At 40.0% G+C, this 12,048-nt stretch overlaps 1 protein-coding gene across 2 annotated transcripts in view; it reads left to right on the forward strand.

The window, feature by feature from the left end:
• The first annotated feature begins 11,183 nt into the window (after positions 1-11,183).
• Positions 11,184-12,048, forward strand: part of CABIN1 (calcineurin binding protein 1) — a 267,407-nt gene continuing 266,542 nt past the window's right edge. For both annotated transcript variants that reach the window (XM_030218338.1, XM_030218339.1), the window contains exon 1: positions 11,184-11,266. The gene's annotated coding sequence lies outside the window, so the exon portion shown is untranslated. The remainder of the gene's footprint in view (positions 11,267-12,048) is intronic.

A 12,048-nucleotide genomic window follows, 5' to 3' on the forward strand; every position in this document is an offset into this window, starting at 1 on the left:
TTTGCCAAATATTTGCAACCTGGATTGGCCACTGTTGGAAACAGGATGCTGGGCTTGACGGATCTTTGGTCTGTCCCAGTATGGCAATAATTATGTACTTATGCCCAGGCAGCCAAGGCAAACTGAACAAGGCAGCTCCTTCTGAAAGTGCTGAACTCCGAGGCTGAAAGGTCTATGAAATAAATGGAGTACTGCCCCAGCCCCCAGCTCCAGGAGGTACTGCCAAATAAGCATGACTACCTACCACTTACTTCGAACGCACTGGGTAACAAACTGGATAGCTGTAGGACATAGCAAAGCTCAGTACCCTCTAGGACCACTGATCCATGGCAATGCAGACCCACTCATGGCAGAAGAGAGACAACCTGCCACCTATGCAAGCCACCAAGGGGCCCTGTGTACCCTCATCTTGGCCCCTCAGGAGCCCCAGTGAGTCCTGAGACCCCTGTCCATCTGGGGCCTCAAATTAACACAGCCAAGACTACTGGACGCCTGGCTGTCATGAAGTGACACCTGCCCCTAGCTGCCAGGGACCACAGAGGACTCTCCTGGCAGAGCTTGGGCAACCATAGAGGCCGAGCAATTTCCTGTGTCCTTAAGGGTAAGGGTAATGAGATTTCATATTCCACCTTTCTGTGCTACAGTCAAAGCAGTTTACTTTTTTTTTTTATTTGTACCCCGCGCTTTTCCCACTCATGGCAGGCTCAATGCGGCTTAGGTAATTATTTGTACCTGGGGCAATGGAGGGTTAAATGACTTGGCCAGAGTCACAAGGAGCTGCCTGTGCCTGCAGTGGGAATCGAACCCAGTTCCCCAGGACCAAAGTCCACCACTCTAACCACTGGCCACTCCACTTTCTGTGTCCCTAGTGGGCTCTCAACCCAAGTATTGTGCCTGAGGCAAAGGAGGGTTAAGTGACTTGCCCAGACTCACAAGGAGCTGCAGAGGGAATCAAACTCAGTTCCCCAGTCAACTGTACTAACCACTGGGCTACTCCTCCACTTAACCAACTTCTCCAAATCCTCATCAAAGAGCAACCAGCCCCTTAAGGACAAATGGCTGCGGAGGTTCTCAGAAGCCATATCCACCGCCCAGTGGCAAAGCCAGTCTCCTCCGGCCCACCACTCAAGGAGTGGGAGGAAGGTGCACCAGCCATACAGGACATCAGAAAAAGAAGGTAGCCCCCTCCACCCCAGGTGAGAAGCTTCAGAAGATTTGAGCATCTGGAAAAACCAATGCTGTATAACCCTTTCCCTGTAACCTCCATAACAGAAGCCTGCACACTAGCAGCATCTGTGTAAAAGCTGAACTTGAACTGCTGCCTCACTATGCTTTTCCGAAGCTTCTTGAGAGCTTAATGGCCTCAGAGCATCCACCTTGGGGGTAAAGGTATATAACCGATCTAAAACCCTGGATCACCTGGGTGGGAGGGACCCCATTCTGGGAACTCCAACTCCATTAGCATCTCTTGGGAAGAGTTTTGTGAAGGAAAAGATGATTTGGAGGCCCTGCCAGAAACTCCAAAATGGAATCACCCTCAGATGGGTCAGACCCTTAGGTACTGGAGCAACCGAGAGCCTCCAAAATCAAATAAATCAGGCAGGAAGCTCTTCCAAACGAAAAAGCAAACAATGGGGAGACTACTCCTCCTCCTCTGACAGAGGAGGGGAACAAAACTAATGCCAGCGTTAAAAAGTAGTTAGTTTTGTAGGGGGTGGTTTGAAGGGAGGGGAGTTTTTGTATTGTTTCTTTCTTCGCAGTGTTGAAATTTGATGCTGTGTATTTGGTTTGTAATAACAAAAAACTATTAATAAATTTAAAGTAAAAAAAAAAAAAAAAAGCAGTTAGCACCTGATTTCCATGCATGTTATTGTGCACAAAATGCTCAAAGGGCTTGAGCACACATGAAACACTGTCGCAAATACATTTAAACAGCTGCAGATGAGGTCAGTTAGTATTCCTTCCCAATGCACAAACGAAAGTGCTGTAATGCACAGAAGGAAATAATGGCTAATAATGCTGAAAATTTACTGCCAGGTCAGTGGCAGTGTAGAAGGTTTTGAGGAGATATCTTGTTAATTTTTCATCATATTTTGCAAGCAGAAGGAAGTCCATGCAAGTTTGAGCACTGCTAATGAGAACCAAGCATGTGCATAAGCTCAACCAAAACCAAAAGGGAAAGCACATATTGGTACCTGTTTTTCTGTGCTTAAATATCAGCCTTTCAAAAATGTAAAGTACAAACAATTTTTGAAAGGCTCATATAAACGCACAGGCGAACAGCGTCAATGTGTGCTTGAGCTTCTGGGTTTGGCTAGGCATGCGCACAAGAGCCACGCTTACTGCAAACCCTTTGTGTGCATGTGCCAGGCATGATCCTCCCATTGCTTTCGGTTTGTTAGTGCCAATTAACTGCACATATAATTTGCATAAGATTTCTTTTGAGCATTCCTTAGCTATTTTTCTGCGCTGTCTACAAAATCCTGAGTGGTGTAGAACGAGTAGAAGTAAATTGATTTTTTACTCATTCCAAAAGTACAAAGACTAGGGGACACTTGAGGAAGTTACATGGAAATACTTTTAAAACAAATAGGAGGAAATATTTTTTCACTCAATGAATAGTTAAGCTCTGGAACTCTTTGCCGGAGGAGGTGGAAACAACGGTTAGCGTATCTGGGTTTAAAAAAGGTTTGGACACATTCCTGGAGGAAAAGTCCATAGTCTGCTATTGAGACAGACATGGGAAGCAACTGCTTGCCCTGGGATTTGTAGTATGGGGTGTTGCCACGATTTGAGTTTCTGCCAGGTACTTGTGACCTGGCTTGGCTATTGTTTGGAAAACAGAACCGGATACTAGGCTAGATGGACCATTGATCTCACCCAGTATGGCTACTCTTATGTTCTTATGTTATGTTCGTATGGGCTTTTGCGACTGTAGGCTTTAGTACCTGACTTTGAGCAGTGGCTTCCTAGTGCAGTGAGAGGCAAACCAGAAGAAGCAGACACAATGTACAGGCAACATCTTCCCCCTCCATCCCAATTTGGTATCTCTCCCTCTCTATCCCAAATCCCCAGACCCAATCCAGCATCTCTCCCTCATTCTCAAACTCCCCACCCCCTAGTCCCACCTTCCAACTAGAGAGCTGCACAGGGACAATAATTTCACACATCCTCACTGGAATCTAACCCATCCCTGTCTGTCCCCACAAATAATCTCCTCTATCCCCACCTGTACCCATAACCTTCAGATGTAGTTATTTCATTTAATAATATTACTGAAATACATTAGAGGCTATGGCAGAGATCCATTTACATACTTTGTCAATGAGTTTCTGTCAGAGTCTCTAATGTATTTTGTACATATAAGGGTTCAATCTAATTAGAAACCTTCATGCAAGCAAGGCAGATCATATATAAAAAGAAAGAAAATTCAAAAGAGAAAAGTGGAAGAAAAATTAAATCATTGCATAGTACAACTGCTTAAAGAAAACACATCTGTACTAGAATGAACTACTGGAAAATAAATCCTTAATCCTACAGGAAATTGGAGGAACAGCAGCTATGGCAATAAAATATGTTGGATCCTGCCACCAGGCCAGAGCTGTAATCTGAGCATGAACAATAACTACCACCAACAGAATATAGCACTGTCTTTGCCTTTATAAATTCATTTTACTGTTAGTATCACTATTTTATAAATAATTTCTTTTGGTACCACTAGCTCTTATCTTTATGCTCATATTCAGTGGTTAAGAACAGAAGAACATTTACATTAGTAAAGTTTATAATTTCACAAAATTAGGAAAAATAAGAAGTTAGTTTCTGTAGCAAAATAAAGCAGATATGGGTAAATACAATCAGGGAAAATAGCCAGCACTCCGAGAGGCATATCTGGTCACTGGCAACCCAGTAACCTGAGATGTTCTGATTGCCTCCATGCCTTTATTCAGATCTTATATAACTGAGAGGCTTAGATTTAACTTGGTAAAATCATAAAACAAGTCTTAGAGGAGTGGTGTTCATCAAATTCATAGTCATGGATGTAAGGAATAGGCCCTTCAAGATGATTCTGCAGTTGGAAAAGAATGATCTTGTCAAGAATGTTAGCATCATATATATGTCAATTGAATGTTCTAATGCTTATTAGGCGTATCATTAGTATTATGCTAACATTGTATATTTGAATTCCAGTGGTGTTCAATGTGTATATTTTTTTATACTTTTGTACAGTGGATCTATTATTAGGTTTCAATTTACTGTTTTCAAGTTTAAGCTAAATACAATAAATGAGGCATTCTTGGTTATTTTACTATTATTATGCTGTTAACAAAATTGTAAGTTTTATGTTAAATTGTACCTGCTGTACACAAAGCAAACAAATCTATGAGCTGCTGCATCCACGTTATCGTTCTTTATTGTTGGTAGCATTTTTATTTAACCTCTCTTATATTTTCCAGCCATGCCAGATTGTGCAGCATTCGGATGTACACAGAGGAAGTAAAGGACCACTAAAACAGACATCATGTTATGAGAATCAGGTGCTCAACATTCAAAGTTTTTATCTATTTATTTATTTATTTATTTATAGCACATAATTATAATCACATATACAACATGAATTAGGTTGAAACGAGCATTTTTTCCTGTGCCTAGATCAAAAGAGAAAGACTTTTGTGGATTGCAGTGGTATATTATAAAAATGCACGTAATATTGTTCATTACTACTATTTAAAAGAAATATATTAAATAATGAGGACAGAGATACCTTCATGCAGAAGTCCAGAGTCAGTCTATTAATGTGCCAATATTTTCCAGTTCTGTGATACGTATTTATTTTGTCTTCAAGTCAGTTTTATACAGCATTTTCTCAGTTATTATCCAAATACAAACACAATTATAATGCTAATTAATACATTTTGTATGTTACTAATTCTATTATTCTGTCTCGCAGTATTTCTAGTTTTGGCACAGTATAAGTCATCACAATCACAACATATAAGAAAAACAATGGACTGCATTAGGAGCTTATATCCCCATTTGGTTGTGTTTCAACTAAACTGTGTTGTTCTGTAGAAGTTGTTGCATACTTTTACAATGTGTGTATGGATGCCTGTTCTGGTGTGTGCATGTGATGATGTTTGAATAACTGTCATATATCATAGCAATGATTTCGGAATATTTTGCATCATTAAAGGACAGGCTTTTAAATACCCAGCTGTGTATATATATCTGATGTTACTGAATTCTATTATTCTGTCTCACTTTATTTTCAAATGTAAGTTGCATTGAACCCGAGTTTGCTTGTGATAATATGGGATATAAATGTAAATTTAAAAAGGAATCCTTTATCCTCCACATTTTAAGGCACTGCCTATCCAACTGGATGTTGATGGCACAAGGAAAGCAAGTTTGGTCCAATGAAGACTAACTCAAAAGAACCTGTTCCTTAGCTGGGCTCTAGTATTATCATATTGAAAATGCGACCAGACCATGCTTTTGTGATTATAGTCCATTAATAACTTAAACGATTAACTGGCTTTCTTGAGAGGATTATATAACCTTTGGATGCATGACTAAGAACAAAAACACACATATAATATCACAATTCTTCATGTACAGCCACAAAACAACCTTTTAGGGTGGATAGTGTTCACGGTGAGCTCCTTTTATTATTGACCAGATAGAAAAAAATAAGAGTTTTCAGTTTTGGCATAGTATAAGTCATCATAAGAACAAAATAAACCAGTGGACTGCATTAGGGGCTTATGGCCCATTTAGTTACATTTCAACAAATGAGACCTGCATGAAACAAAATATTTATTTTTATTTTGACTTATCAAACCACTTGTCCCTGAAACATGCTCAAAACAGAATAATCCATTTGTGTATCAAAAATGTAAACTTCTACAAAAGAGAAGAAGTGAAGATGTGATTCCATGTGCCCCAAAGAAACCAGAGTTTAATTTTACTTCCATTTAATTTCAATATATTCCATTTTTATAATCCCAAGGCAGATTACAACAACAGTTAACATGTGGATAGTGCTGGGCAGACTTATACGGTCTGTGCCAGAGCTGATGGTGGGAGGCGGGGCTGGTGGTTGGGAGGCGGGGATAGTGCTGGGCAGACTTATACGGTCTGTGACCTGAAGAGGACAGGTACAAATCAAGGTAGGGTATACACAAAAAGTAACACATATGAGTTGATCTTGTTGGGCAGACTAGCTGGACCATGCAGGTCTTTTTCTGCCATCATCTACTATGTTACTATGTTACCTTGGGTGAATCTCTTCATAAAGGCGGTTAATAAATCCCAATAAATAAATAAATACATTGCTACTTGATTGCTTGTTATCTATTTTAATGCACAGAAACAGATGTTAATAAATAAAAATAAAAAGAATGAAGTGATACTTTATTGAACTTACCCCCTATTTACAAAGCCGTGCGGTAATGCAGACACTGCACTAGCGCACTGGCAGCTGCTAGCATGGCTTTGTAAATGGAGGGGAGGCGGGAGATTAATCCATATAAGTGGTAACTTTGTCACCATTCGTGTATATAAGTTAGAGCTTTTATTTAGGCTTAAATTATATTCAGATCATCTTAATTTTATTCTCTACCTATAACCTATGATGGCCCCCAGTCTGCCCTTAACTACGCCTCCAAATCTATGAATACGTTTTATGCATAAAACTGGCGCGAATTAAAAGAAAAAAGAAGAAAATTACTCCCTGTGCATTATTTAACACTTACCACTTTAGTGCCAAACCACTGTTAAATAGCACTATTCAACAAGTTCTTGCTTCAATAACTCAAGTGCAGCTGCACTTGCTCTCTGCCCAGACTGACACATGCACAGGCCAGTGACATCAGAAGTCGTCACAGGATCTACTGGAGCGTGGATGTGGCGACCTCCATATGCAGCGATCTGGCTGTACATGGAGGTCGTCACACACCTGCGCCAGTAGATCAGGTGACGTCACTCTGATGATGCTGGCCCATGTTTGTGTCCAAGCAGGTTTGATGATTGGAGATGGTATGGTCGTATCCGGCCCATTATATGGACAGAAGTCAGTGGGCGGAGCTTGCTGCCATATTAGTTTGTCCAAAACAATAGCAAACTTGTGAGGTTTTATTATAAACCACCTTGGTTTTGCATTCTCTCTGTTAGGAGGAGATCAGGAGGATTTAAGGGGAGTTGGGGGGTAGGGGAGTTTTCAAGGGGGTCTGTGAAGGGGGGAGGGTTATATTCACACACAGAACATCACTGGATAATAGAGAATTGTTCTTTAGGTGACTACTTAAGGAGAATTGTTCTGCCATTCTCTTTTATTATTCTAGCTGCAGACAGAAAAGCTATTTAAATGAAAGAACTTGCTTTTTTATTTTGCAATGCTGTATTGTGGATTTCAGTGCTGTGCTATATGCTCTGATGAATCTGCCACAGCTCGTCCAGAAAAGCCAGTCCTTTCCTCCGCTGGTAAGGTTGACTTTTTCCCATCGAATTTGCCATTATTTAAAAAAAAAATCCCGAAATAATAATAAAAATAGAGATTTAGAAAAATCAATTAAAATCCCCCACTCATTCACTTCTTAAGATTCCAAGGCTCCCATACTCCGCTGGCGTTCAGTCATGTGCCAGAAACTGAGTGGATTAAAAAAATGTTAAAGGAATTAGAGGGATGGGTTATAAAATACAAATCAATATACGCATCCAGCTTCTCCTACATAAGCACACAACTATGAAACGCATTGCCAAAAGCCTTGAAATCGACATACGACCACCTAAACTTCCGGAAATCACTAAAAACTAACCTGTTAAAAAAGGCATACCCACCGATCCAACTTATGTAAGCCACATTGAGCCTACAAATAGGTGGGCAAATGTGGGATACAAATGTAACAAATAAAATAAATAAATAAATAATGACTGTGTACACACACACACACACACACACACACACACACACAAGAAGAGAGAGGAAAGCCAGACCTCGGTAATTCTTTCCCTAAGCTTTCAGCACAGTGAACAGAAACAAAGCTGATTAAAAACAAAAACACAATTTCTGGAGCAGCCTTTTCTTTCTTTATTTTTTGACAGTGTGTGCTATTGATGCTGCAGCTCCCGTGCAATCTCTCTCTCTCTCTCTCACTGTACATGGTGGCGGGATTCACTTCCCTCTCTCTTACACACACACAGACTCAAACCGATGAAAGAGTATTCCGTTTTGATACTTCCTCTGTGTACATCCATATGCTGCACAAGCCGGCATGTTTCTAACTATAACTGAGATAAAATAACAATGAACAATGACAACGTGGATGCAGCAGCTGCTAGTTTGTATTGGACAAACCAAGATGGCGGCTGCTGGGGGAACCGGCTTCAACTTTTTGATGTCATGTCGTCTCCTGTCATCAAACCTCCTTGTATGTGTCAGTGTGAGTTTTACGGCATCAGCCCAGGAAGAGTAAGTGCAGCTCCGCTGAATTATTGAAAGGAGGAGGAAACACTTGGACGTCTTGGAGGTAGGTCATCACCGAGAGGCTTGTATGCTCACATGGGAACCCTGCAGGAACTAATTCCATTCCCACAAACTCCGTTCCTGTGCAGCTCTGTATGTTCTTATTGAGCAAGGAGGTTAGATTGAGAACAGGAGATGGCATGAGTCTATCTAGCCCATTATGAGGGCTGAAGCCAGTAAGCGGAGCTTATTGCCATTTTAGTTCACTCAAAACAGTGGCAAATGTTATTGAATACTATAGCAAGAGCTTATTAAAAAATAATGGACTGCCTATGCATGGTCCTTCTGTAAGAAGTCTAAAGCTGTTCCAGTTGGATAGGCAGTGCCTTAAAAAGTAGAGGATAAGGGATTTTTTTTACAGCTTTTTATTTATTTGAAAGCTTCCCATAGTTGGATATAAGTATCATGAAATAAAACATAATATCACTAAAACAGCTTAAAAAATTATTTTAGCTAGTAGATAGAAACAGCAGTAATAAACCGTGTATTTTCTGCTCATTTTTCTACACTGTTCTATAGGCCAAATCTCAGTAAGGATGCCCTGTTTCCTGATAGGTAACATATAGTAACATAGTAGATGATGGCAGAAAAAGACCTGCACGGTCCATCTAGTCTGCCCAACAAGATCAACTCATATGTGTTACTTTTTGTGTATACCCTACCTTGATTTGTACCTGTCCTCTTCAGGGCACAGACCGCATAAGTCTGCCCAGCACTATCCCCGCCTCCCAACCACCAGCCCCGCCTCCCACCACCGGCTCTGGCACAGATCGTATAAGTCTGCCCAGCACTATCTACATGTTAACTGTTGTTGTAATCTGCCTTGGGATTATAAAGATGGAATATATTGAAATTAAATGGAAGTAAAATTAAACTCTGGTTTCTTTGGGGCACATGGAATCACATCTTCACTTCTTCTCTTTTGTAGAAGTTTACATTTTTGTTACACAAATGGATTATTCTGTTTTGAGCATGTTTCAGGGACAAATGGTTTGATAAGTCAAAATAAAAATAAATATTTTGTTTCATGCAGGTCTCATTTGTTGAAATGTAACTAAATGGGCCATAAGCCCCTAATGCAGTCCACTGGTTTATTTTGTTCTTATGATGACTTATACTATGCCAAAACTGAAAACTCGTATTTTTTCTATCTGGTCGATAATAAAAGGAGCTCACCGTGAACACTATCCACCCTAAAAGGTTGTTTTGTGGCTGTACATGAAGAATTGTGATATTATATGTGTGTTTTTGTTCTTAGTCATGCATCCAAAGGTTATATAATCCTCTCAAGAAAGCCAGTTAATCGTTTAAGTTATTAATGGACTATAATCACAAAAGCATGGTCTGGTCGCATTTTCAATATGATAATACTAGAGCCCAGCTAAGGAACAGGTTCTTTTGAGTTAGTCTTCACTGGACCAAACTTGCTTTCCTTGTGCCATCAACATCCAGTTGGATAGGCAGTGCCTTAAAATGTGGAGGATAAAGGATTCCTTTTTAAATTTGCATTTATATCCCATATTATCACAAGCAAACTCGGGTTCAATGCAACTTACATTTGAAAATAAAGTGAGACAGAATAATAGAATTCAGTAACATCAGATATATATACACAGCTGGGTATTTAAAAGCCTGTCCTTTAATGATGCAAAATATTCCGAAATCATTGCTATGATATATGACAGTTATTCAAACATCATCACATGCACACACCAGAACAGGCATCCATACACACATTGTAAAAGTATGCAACAACTTCTACAGAACAACACAGTTTAGTTGAAACACAACCAAATGGGGATATAAGCTCCTAATGCAGTCCATTGTTTTTCTTATATGTTGTGATTGTGATGACTTATACTGTGCCAAAACTAGAAATACTGCGAGACAGAATAATAGAATTAGTAACATACAAAATGTATTAATTAGCATTATAATTGTGTTTGTATTTGGATAATAACTGAGAAAATGCTGTATAAAACTGACTTGAAGACGAAATAAATATGTATCACAGAACTGGAAAATATTGGCACATTAATAGACTGACTCTGGACTTCTGCATGAAGGTATCTCTGTCCTCATTATTTAATATATTTCTTTTAAATAGTAGTAATGAACAATATTACGTGCATTTTTATAATATACCACTGCAATCCACAAAAGTCTTTCTCTTTTGATCTAGGCACAGGAAAAAATGCTCGTTTCAACCTAATTCATGTTGTATATGTGATTATAATTATGTGCTATAAATAAATAAATAAATAAATAGATAAAAACTTTGAATGTTGAGCACCTGATTCTCATAACATGATGTCTGTTTTAGTGGTCCTTTACTTCCTCTGTGTACATCCGAATGCTGCACAATCTGGCATGGCTGGAAAATATAAGAGAGATTAAATAAAAATGCTACCAACAATAAAGAACGATAACGTGGATGCAGCAGCTCATAGGTTTGTTTGCTTTGTTTTGAGTGTATGCAGAACGACGGCTGCACGAGGAAGGGAAGACATAGATTAACCTAAGTGGCTTCAACGTTTTTTGACGTCATGCCGTCTCCTGTTCGCAAATCAAACTTCCTTCACGGCTGTCCATCTCTGGCGTCCTGCCAGGCCCGCCTTCCTCTGACGCTACTTCCTGTTTCCGGCAAAACGAGATGCCGGCCCTTGGTCCCTCTCAGAAGGAAGGGTAGGGGACGGGGCACCAGGGGGAAAAAAAAGCTGCATTTTTGTTGGGCAACTTTAGGTATGAATTTGACAGAGGGAGTGCTGGATCGCGGATGAGGAGAGTGGGAGAGATGGCAGCCCACGGGGAGGGGAGACCGGTACAATTCCCCGAATACGTGTGACTTGGTATCTTTGATACAGGGTTGGTCCAGTCCTTGGCTTATGCTTTTGTAGCCTTGTTTTTCTTAGTGCATTGGAAAATCAGAACTACAAGTTCCTGCATGCACTGAGGTAAACCCAGGACTGGAGAACCTTGTATGGAGAATCTGGATTCAGTTGGCAGCCCTAACAGAAATATGTAACTCACAAGATCAGAGAGGGATTCACCCATTGTGTTCATTTTACGGTGCAAACTGTACAAATACAGTTGTGTCTTTAGAAAGGTTAGAGGGACATGCTCATTGAATAACTTAAAAGCATTATGGATGCTGAAATTATTAAATATTTCAGAGTTTGGACTGAATGAGACTGTGTAACTTTGGGACTAGAGGAGAAATCCCTTGACTCCCTGGTCCCTGATCAAAGTGAGGTTATTTATTCTCTCCTCCTTGGTGTTCAATTTAGCTGCAGTCTGCAAAAGGGAAATTGAGAGAGTTGCTTTCACACAATCATAACTGGTTTGCAGGGTTATTCAAGAAGGACAGCATTGAGTGCAAAGAGGAGTTATTTTGATAGACTGCTTGAAGAGGCTTTTGTGCCCAAGAGTCCTGTTTGAGGTGGAAAGAGATTAGACTCTTCCTGCTAAAAAAGATATTTGAGGTGACTAACCCCCCTCCCTCTTGTTTACTAAACCGTGCAACA

This window comes from Microcaecilia unicolor, chromosome 11 (genome assembly GCF_901765095.1).
Source record: "Microcaecilia unicolor chromosome 11, aMicUni1.1, whole genome shotgun sequence".
NCBI classification, from domain to species: Eukaryota; Metazoa; Chordata; class Amphibia; order Gymnophiona; family Siphonopidae; genus Microcaecilia; species Microcaecilia unicolor.